This window comes from Bombus affinis, unplaced genomic scaffold, assembly GCF_024516045.1.
Source record: "Bombus affinis isolate iyBomAffi1 unplaced genomic scaffold, iyBomAffi1.2 ctg00000562.1, whole genome shotgun sequence".
Lineage (NCBI taxonomy): Eukaryota > Metazoa > Arthropoda > Insecta > Hymenoptera > Apidae > Bombus > Bombus affinis.
Window position 1 is genome coordinate 33,951 of NW_026109188.1, and position 10,500 is coordinate 44,450.

The following is a 10,500-nucleotide window of genomic DNA, read 5'->3' on the forward strand; positions in this document are numbered from 1 at the left end:
ACAATCTCCACGTTTCGGCTAACCTGCTATGCGCAGGAATACTAGCACGGGAGAGGATTGTTTGGAATAAACAATTATATTATAAATAATTATTACAGGCGGAATTAATGACGAATTATACTAATCATTGATATTATTTATTATTTTATTATTAGTTATTAATAATAATTAAAGTTAACTCACCTGACGTTGGTCTCCGCTGATGAACGGGCAGGCCGCTGGGGTGATTCCGGTTTTACAAAGATCGACACTTCTATAATTTTTCGTTTTAATCTTTATTTAATTTGAACAGTGTAAACAACAGTGTGTCCGGACGTGTTTAACAATTCGAAATTCTAACACAAAAACTTGAGCCAACTATTGTTTTGATTCTAACTGACTAATAACAATTATTTTATAATTCGAACTGACTAATAACATTTATATCTCGTAATTCTTAAACTCGAACTGGAACGAACAATTATTCTCTAATCCTAACTTAAATTCTAATTAAATCAACTGAACGAACTGATATCAGACTCACTCAAATTCAATTGAACGACTAACAATTACTCTCCTTATTTTCGCTAAATTCTCCTGAACCAACTAATCACAATTGCTCTATCCTATTTCTTTATTCTAACTGAATTACTCTTCTTTAATTTCGTTAAATTCTCCCGAACGATAACAATTTCTCTGACTATATTCTAACTGAACCAACTAATGGCAGTTACACTCTTTTCACAATTACTCTGATTGTTCTAACTGAACCACTAACAATTAATCGCTAACGCTAACGCTAACAATTAATCTGACTCTTCTTTATTTTTCGCTAAATTCTCCCGAACGCTAACAATTACTCTCTTCTATTCCTTTATTCAACTGACCCGCTAACAATTACTCTGATTTGAATTGTGTCGCTACGCTTTTTATAATGACATCCCCAATGGGATGACAGTCACGTGACAGTTCGTTCCGGTGGGAATCGCAATGCTGCTGGTTTTTAGAGTTTCCATGAGAGAACGTGGAGTTTGATGATTACAGGTTATGTTGAGTCATGGACACAAAAGCGTCCGCACCTGTGCGAACTGTGTGAGTGTGTTTTTAGTATTCTGTCTCGTTTCGCATGTTGTTTGTTTCCTTAAACTTGTGAATTTGTTTTAGCGCAAGAGGAAGAAGATATGTGAATGGTACGAGATGACGTGATCGACGTGCGTGTGTGAATATGTGCGAGGGATGATGCTGAAGTGGCGGTTTTCCATCCAAATAGGCACAGTGGCACCTTCGTTGGCGTCGTGTCCTGATGATCTTTTGACAATTTGGTTTTATTTGACAATATGAGATATATTTTGCTCCTTGTAGATTTATATGTCCATATTTGCTATATATTAAATCGTGTATATTTTATATTACTTTCTTGTTATTAGGTTATTAGTTGTGTAACTCCAGTTTCTGATCTATGGAAAGTGGTGAAACGTCTTCACGAAATACAATTTCATTCGTTTTCCTCCCTTGCATTGGCACGCTGTAAGTGGTGTCGACTTCCAGATGAGGTTTGTGCATCTTGATTATTATGCATTTAATGATAGATACTTTGTCAGAGGTTCCCATGCGGATTGTCTCGGTGTGTATCTTGTTATGATTTCTTTTATTTAGTTCATCCTGTTTCTTTCGTGTTTTATTCACTGCATATGATATTTCAGTGCAAGAAGAAGAAGAATTGTAAAGAATCCGTAAGTGGCCCTAGAAGACGCAGTCATCGTGTGAGGTGTTGTCGGCAGGAACGAAGAGTCGAAGTTGTTGAAGAAGTCGTGTGACATTTGTATTGTTTCCGGTTATATACAACGCTATTTCACATATCTATGTATATATATATATATATTATTATATTATTATATATTATTATACTAAATCTTCAGTTGGTTTAGTTGAATGTTCAGTAATGTAATTTTTACAAGGTGGTTTTGTATATTAGATGAGTAGTTGTTCGATATAATAATATGTGTATATATATATATACATTTCGCAATGTAATTTTCCATTATGTAAAATATATATATGCATATGTATATGTGCGCGTATTGTTATTCTCATTGTTTCTCGGATCGTTAATTGGTTGAATATTCCGAAATGTGGATTTCGTATATAATTCTCTAGGTTCGTAGAAATGTAAATCTATATATTTATTTCTTTGCGTTTTAATGGTTTAATAACGTATACATACATATATATATATATATTATGAATTTTTCCCAAAGATACGCGTACGCATGTGTATATCTATATATGTGTGTGTCGCAGAGTAATCTTGTATACAATTTTCACTTTTATTAGAATGCTGATGTAGTGTAGTATATTTTATTTCTTTTATATTTTATTAGATTACCAATTATTCAGATTCACGAAGTAGGTCACACACACAGATATGCATACACGTGTGTGTATATACATGTGTTTTCGCAGAGGAATCTCATACATTTGAATCGCGGCTTGTTTTATGTATTGGTTCATTTAATTATTTCATTTTATTTGTATTTTATATGTCATTGCTGATTGGTTGTAGTGTTTCTTCTTATTGATTCATTTATTTCATTTTGATTGTCTGTCGTATAATTCTTTTTATTTTGATTGGTTAGTTATTAGTTAATTTATTATTATTGGTCGTGTTTAATTATTCATAAGTTATTGGTTCGTGGCGTCACGTGCGGAACGCGGGACGTGACACCCCCGCCCTTGGTGTTCAAATTTCCGAAGGAAATTTGACTGATCGTAGTAGATGTAGTTGCGATTGGTTGTTGGTCCATCCTAACGGGCAACAGCGCGAACTACAATTCCTTACATCAAAAGATTTCTTTGGGGTTATTGTGTCGTGTTAAGATTGACATTTATGCATTGCAGACAAAATATCGCGGGTTGGAGTTTTGTTATTTGTATTTCACACAATCTACAACGCGCTCTTTGATTTTGTGTGCATAAAAACGTGTTGGAGGGTCTTCGTATGGGTCGCGATAGCCTAAGTCTAGATTATCGTACCCGTCTTTTTATTATTTTTTTATTAGAAATATAATTTATTTGTAAGGTATTAAAGTTACTACATACATGCGTTGATTGGTGGTGGATGTCCCTAATATGTGGTGACTTTTGCCAATATCGAATTAATTATCTATCTGTTAATTATTTTTAACTTTATTTTAGTAGGTGACGTGTAATTCAAATAAAATTAATATTATTTATGTATATGTGTTTCATTGCGCGTGCGTAAGGACTATTCCCTATTCGTGACAATCTAAGATGGCCGTTCATGAATGTCTCTAGTATATGGTGAATTTTATTCATGCGGTTTTGTTATTTATTTGTTAATTATTTGTGACTTTATTTTAGCAGTTGACGTATAATTGAAGTGGGAATAATATTATTCTGTATTTATTTTAGTGTGTATAATTATTGCATGTAGTTCATTGCGCATGCGTGAGAACTGCTTCACGCTCGCGACGGATTTCCAAAATGGATGTTTGTGTACGTCTTAAATAAGAGTGTGGTGTTTTGTAAATTTGTTTGATATTGTAATAATTGTTTTGTTACTTAGTTTCAACTCCGTTCTAGTGAAGTGTCAACGTCTAGTTTTGTGTTCGTCGTAATGTGTATGTTTAATTTAACATTGTTTTGTATTTGTTGTAATATGTGTATATATACTGTGTGTTATTTTAATGTAATAGCGTGTGGATTATATCGTTGTCGAAAATATTAATTACTAATAGAATCGTTTCACTGTTTAATTATAAGGTAGTTTATTTTTATGTAGCTTTTGTTTAATTGGTTTAATCTAATGCGTGCATAGTGTCACCAGTCACCACTGTGTAGTATAACCTTATTTCTTTATACGTAATTTAATATAGTAATGCTGTAATAGCTTAACACAATATGATAATTCCTAATTTTAATCATGTTTGATTATTAATGCTCGGCTAATCTATCTTGATTAATTTCTAGCCTATTTCTATTTTATTAGCTATTTCTATATCTTCCCTATTAATCTGTTGTTACTTAGTAATTATGTGATTTATTATTAGTGATTTATTATTATTTCATATTTGTATAGTATAATTTTTTGAGCTAATCTATGTATTATTGGTTAAAACTTGTTTATTGAATTATTTCCGTTTGTAGTTTCTCAAATCCTATTCCTTCTATGCTGCGTTACCGTGTGTAAGGCATCATCCGGTTTTCATTATAATCAAAATACTTACTACAGATACCTTTATTCATCCTATATTTGTGAGTATAAACATATCATTTAGTTAATTAATTCAATATGCACGTAATGCATTGTGTGAGCGACCGCTATTGTGCATTACAAATCTGTTTTTATATGTGAGGTATAATAATAATCATGTAATGTAAGTCAAGACTAATTCATGTATTATAGATTAGAACTTGTACACTATATTATTACTGTTCATAGTTACTTCGTCTTTATTATCCAAGTCTACACGCTACGTCGCTCACGCAAGACACCTACCCGACATAATTGGCAATCTTGTTGTAAGTTTTAATAGTATTATTTCTTTTCATATATGTCAAGGCAATTGAGGCCAGTTCTTGCATTCGTTTCAGCTGGCAGTCGTATTTTATGTTCTACGGAGTGGATCCATAATTTATCACTGCGGAATTCCTGCATGTACACTTCCTTCTACAATGATTAGTTGTGGACTAGGTACTTTTTACTTTCACTGCCTTTAATTATGTTATTGAATTAACACGTTTTATAGAACGCAAATAGTAATCTTTCTTTTGTTTTTAGGTTTCCACTATCTGCACTATTCGACAAGCAGTGTGGCACTTACTTTGGTTTAACCACGATATTGTTATAATCGTTTAGTACTATTATATTTTGTATTAAGGTAATTGAGGTTAATTCTTCCATTTGTTTCAGATGGCTGTCACACGTTATGTTTTACGAATATGGGCTTATGGCATGTCTTTGCATATACACTTCCTTTTACAATAGTTAATTGTTCACAAGGTACTTTTCACTTTCACCGTTTTAATCACTTTATTGAATTAATACATTTTATATTTGAGTAATGTTTAGAAAGTACATAGTAATTTCCTTTTCTTTTTAGGCTTCCATTATCCGCATTATTCGACGAGCAGCACTACACTACATACTACTGTACTGTGTTACCTTCTGAAAACGTTTCGTTTATTGTTTATTTCGGTTATGCGCTAATTTTAACTTATTTAAGTGCACTGTTCGCGGAATCCCTTTCACTTCAATCATGACGTTTTGGTTTTCTAAAATTTCTAACACTCTATGCGGTCCCGAATATTGGTCGGAAAATTTTCCTCTTCTGGGTTCCTTTAATAGATATACTAGATCTCCTATTTTGAAATTTTGCGGGTTGATTCGTCTGTCATAGTATTCTTTTGACTTTAATTTGGATTTTATCAGATTTTCTCTTGCCATTTGTTGAACGGTGACGATTTTATCGAACAGGTCTCTGAGATACTCTGCATATGTTGGTTCCATATTCTCCTCGGTTATCATCTCGCCAGTAGGTTCTCTGGCTAAGTGCCCAAAGACTAGTTCGTGTGGGGAGAATTTTATTCCTTCGTGTAAATCTCGAATCGTTAGTATATATCCATTTTCCTTGCGAACTAATAACCTTTGTTGCATTGGGTTCAAGACTACCATGTATCTAATTACTACTTTCTTCCTTTTTTTCATTTTGGTTTTTATTTTGCGCCAAGACGCAAGTTTACTATCACCGAACCAATTATCAAGTTGTTCGCCAATAGCATTCAAAATACGAAGTCTTGTAAATGCCATAGCTATATTAAACCATAAATATTTTGGATATAGTATAGTATGATACCATCTATAGTTTCCAAGAGGAATCATTAGATCAGCATTTTTGCTGGCTACATCAGACACTAGGTATAGTAACCAATGAAATATTTTTACTCCAATTGTAATCCAATGGCTAGCGTATTTACTCAAGGTTTCATATGCGCCTTCGACTGGTGATTCTCTATTTTCTTCTTTTCGATTTCCTTGAGCCCGTTTAACTTGTGTTTTTCCAGCCTGAATATGTTTAGAATTCTTTTCCTCGGTCACCCCTTTTCCTTCTTTATTTATTTTATTCACAACCTGTTGAGTTTTCTCTACTTTTTTAGAATGAATAGGTTCACTGGAAGTGCTTATTATATGTAATTTATTAATTACTTGTATGGGACGTTTAGGAATATTTTCAGTAGATTTAGAATTATTCTTTGAATTTTTATTACAAACCTTTTTGCTTATAGATTCTGTTTTGGGTTTAGGGATGGCTATACTTTTATTCTCTATAGTCTGAGTTTTCTTAGAATTTAATGGCTTGACTTTGAGTTCGATAAAGTTACTTTCTGATGGTTTTATAGAAGTTTTTGAGGGTGATACGCTCGCTATCTCTTTTCGTATTATATTTGAAACGTTCACAAAATTCGTGGAACCTTGCTTTTGTATTCTTGCCGAGTCAACCGTGATATTAGGCAGGGGATAAACGTCGCCTTTCGTTTCGTCGTTCAATTTCCTAGTTTCTGCCTCTTCTGAAAGTTCTTTGATATTAGTGTTGTTTATTTTGGCTGGGGATTCGGGAGATTTTTCACTCATGATTTCGTCTGTGGTGCCGTGCGTCCTCTTGCTACTTAAAGTAACATCGTCTTTTATCGCGGCAACGGAACAGTGTTTGTATTGGAAGGTTGGTTGTTTCAAATAATCAGCATCTCTCCTTTGACTTGGATCTCTTTTGAGATGTTTATCTACGCATTTTTCTTTCCAGGTTATTGCTCTTGCTCTTTTCCTAATATCTTTCTCTATTCCCGGGTCGCTTAGACGATTCCACGACGGCGATACAAATCTCCAATCCTGGTGGTGGTTTCTGATGTTGTTACTATCGTATAGGGGACGAGTTTTGTTTCCATTATAATTATTCGGAGGTGTCGGACGATTCTGCGTCGGCGGCACGAATCTTCGAGCTCGTTCGCATGCCCTTAAAAATTGAAATACCGGTGGTCGATGGCCGTCGAACACTGGCACTGACTTGATCGTGTCTTTTAGTTTAATTGGTTGAAAATTATCATTAATGGGTCTTATTCCTCGCGGAATTAACGGCGTCGATGTGGGAATTTCGGTATCTCTCGATTCCCTACTTGCACGCAGGACTTCTTCCACTCTGCTTAGTCTTGCATTAATGTCGGTTAGTACGCGAAAATTCTCGTCCCACGCTTTCAATTTTTCCGACAACAACGTAATCGTGTCCTCGTTTAGTGAGTCTCGTGCGACCGCCATGTTTTTTTTTCCTTTCTTTTTGTATATGTTTATGTGTATGTTTCAGTTAATAAATTGAAAAAACTTTAAACCTATGAGCGTATGTTATTGTTTATACCAACTGTAATCCTCCGTGGAGCGTATCCCACCGCTGCCACCAAAATTTTTATCTATATATATATATATTGTTACGTTTCGCTATCCAAATTTTGAAATTTTAAACAATGTAGTAGTCGCTGCCACCAGAAACAGTCTAAGGACTGTTTCAATTAGATATTTCTTGTTAGATTATGTAGCGTTGATCGGAGTTTAGGCCACTGGTCAACAATCTCCACGTTTCGGCTAACCTGCTATGCGCAGGAATACTAGCACGGGAGAGGATTGTTTGGAATAAACAATTATATTATAAATAATTATTACAGGCGGAATTAATGACGAATTATACTAATCATTGATATTATTTATTATTTTAATTATTAATTATTAATAATAATTAAAGTTGACTCACCTGACGTTGGTCTCCGCTGATGAACGGGCAGGCCGCTGGGGTGATTCCGGTTTTACAAAGATCGACAAATCTATAATTTTTCGTTTTAATCTTTATTTAATTTGAACAGTGTAAACAACAGTGTGTCCGGATGTGTTTAACAATTCGAAATTCTAACACAAAAACTTGAGCCAACTATTGTTTTGATTCTAACTGACTAATAACAATTATTTTATAATTCGAACTGACTAATGACATTTATATCTCGTAATTCTTAAACTCGAACTGGAACGAACAATTATTCTCTAATCCTAACTTAAATTCTAATTAAATCAACTGAACGAACTGATATCAGACTCACTCAAATTCAATTGAACGACTAACAATTACTCTCCTTATTTTCGCTAAATTCTCCTGAACCAACTAATCACAATTGCTCTATCCTATTTCTTTATTCTAACTGAATTACTCTTCTTTAATTTCGTTAAATTCTCCCGAACGCTAACAATTTCTCTGACTATATTCTAACTAAACCAACTAATGGCAGTTACTCTCTTTTCACAATTACTCTGATTGTTCTAACTGAACCACTAACAATTAATCGCTAACGCTAACGCTAACAATTAATCTGACTCTTCTTTATTTCTCGCTAAATTCTCCCGAACGCTAACAATTACTCTCTTCTATTCCTTTATTCAACTGACCCGCTTACAATTACTCCGATTTGAATTGTTTCGCTACGCTTTTTATAATGACATCCCCAATGGGATGACAGTCACGTGACAGTTCGTTCCGGTGGGAATCGCAATGCTGCAGGTTTTTAGAGTTTCCATGAGAGAACGTGGATTTTGATGATTACAGGTTATGTTGAGTGATGGACACAAAAGCGTCCGCGCCTGTGCGAGCTGTGTGAGTATGTGTTTTTAGTATTCTATCTCGTTTCGCATGTTGTTTGTTTCCTTAAACTTGTGAATTTGTTTTAGCGCAAGAGGAAGAAGATATGTGAATGGTACGAGATGACGTGATCGACGTGCGTGTGTGAATATGTGCGAGGGATGATGCTGAAGTGGCGGTTTTCCATCCAAATAGGCACGGTGGCCCTTCGTTGGCGTCGTGTCCTGATGATCTTTTGACAATTTGGTTTTATTTGACAATATGAGATATATTTTGCTCCTTGTAGATTTATATGTCCATATTTGCTATATATTAAATCGTGTATATTTTATATTACTTTCTTGTTATTAGGTTATTAGTTGTGTAACTCCAGTTTCTGATCTATGGAAAGTGGTGAAACGTCTTCACGAAATACAATTTCATTCGTTTTCCTCCCTTGCATTGGCACGCTGTGAGTGGTGTCGACTTCCAGATGAGGTTTGTGCATCTTGATTATTATGCATTTAATGATAGATACTTTGTCAGAGGTTCCCATGCGGATTGTCTCGGTGTGTATCTTGTTATGATTTCTTTTATTTAGTTCATCCTGTTTCTTTCGTGTTTTATTCACTGCATATGATATTTCAGTGCAAGAAGAAGAAGAATTGTAAAGAATCCGTAAGTGGCCCTAGAAGACGCAGTCATCGTGTGAGGTGTTGTCGGCAGGAACGAAGAGTCGAAGTTGTTGAAGAAGTCGTGTGACATTTGTATTGTTTCCGGTTATATACAACGCTATTTCACATATCTATGTATATATATATATTATTATATTATTATATATTATTATACTAAATCTTCAGTTGGTTTAGTTGAATGTTCAGTAATGTAATTTTTACAAGGTGGTTTTGTATATTAGATGAGTAGTTGTTCGATATAATAATATGTGTATATATATATATACATTTCGCAATGTAATTTTCCATTATGTAAAATATATATATGCATATGTATATGTGCGCGTATTGTTATTCTCATTGTTTCTCGGATCATTAATTGGTTGAATATTCCGAAATGTGGATTTCGTATATAATTCTCTAGGTTCGTAGAAATGTAAATCTATATATTTATTTCTTTGCGTTTTAATAGTTTAATAACGTATACATACATATATATATATATATTATGAATTTTTCCCAAAGATACGCGTACGCATGTGTATATCTATATATGTGTGTGTCGCAGAGTAATCTTGTATACAATTTTCACTTTTATTAGAATGCTGATGTAGTGTAGTATATTTTATTTCTTTTATATTTTATTAGATTACCAATTATTCAGATTCACGAAGTAGGTCACACACACAGATATGCATACACGTGTGTGTATATACATGTGTTTTCGCAGAGGAATCTCATACATTTGAATCGCGGCTTGTTTTATTTATTGGTTCATTTAATTATTTCATTTTATTTGTATTTTATATGTCATTGCTGATTGGTTGTAGTGTTTCTTCTTATTGATTCATTTATTTCATTTTGATTGTCTGTCGTATAATTCTTTTTATTTTGATTGGTTAGTTATTAGTTAATTTATTATTATTGGTCGTGTTTAATTATTCATAAGTTATTGGTTCGTGGCGTCACGTGCGGAACGCGGGACGTGACAATATAACGTTATACGTTATACCGTAATAGTATATAACGTTGTACGTTATACCGTAGAAGTATATATCGTTATACGTTATAACATAATAGTATATAACGCTATTCGTTATAACGTAATAGTATATAACGTTATACGTTATAACGTAATAGTATATATCGTTATTGTCTTTGCTTGACTTAATCTTAAG

General features: G+C 33.7%; 1 long non-coding RNA gene across 1 annotated transcript; it reads left to right on the forward strand.

Moving 5' to 3' along the window:
- Positions 1-8,881: 8,881 nt before the first annotated feature.
- LOC126928104 (uncharacterized) lies at positions 8,882-9,658 on the forward strand. The gene is made up of 2 exons (XR_007716302.1): positions 8,882-9,146; positions 9,297-9,658. It is a non-coding gene; the product is annotated as an uncharacterized LOC126928104 (long non-coding RNA).
- The last annotated feature ends 842 nt before the right edge of the window (positions 9,659-10,500 follow it).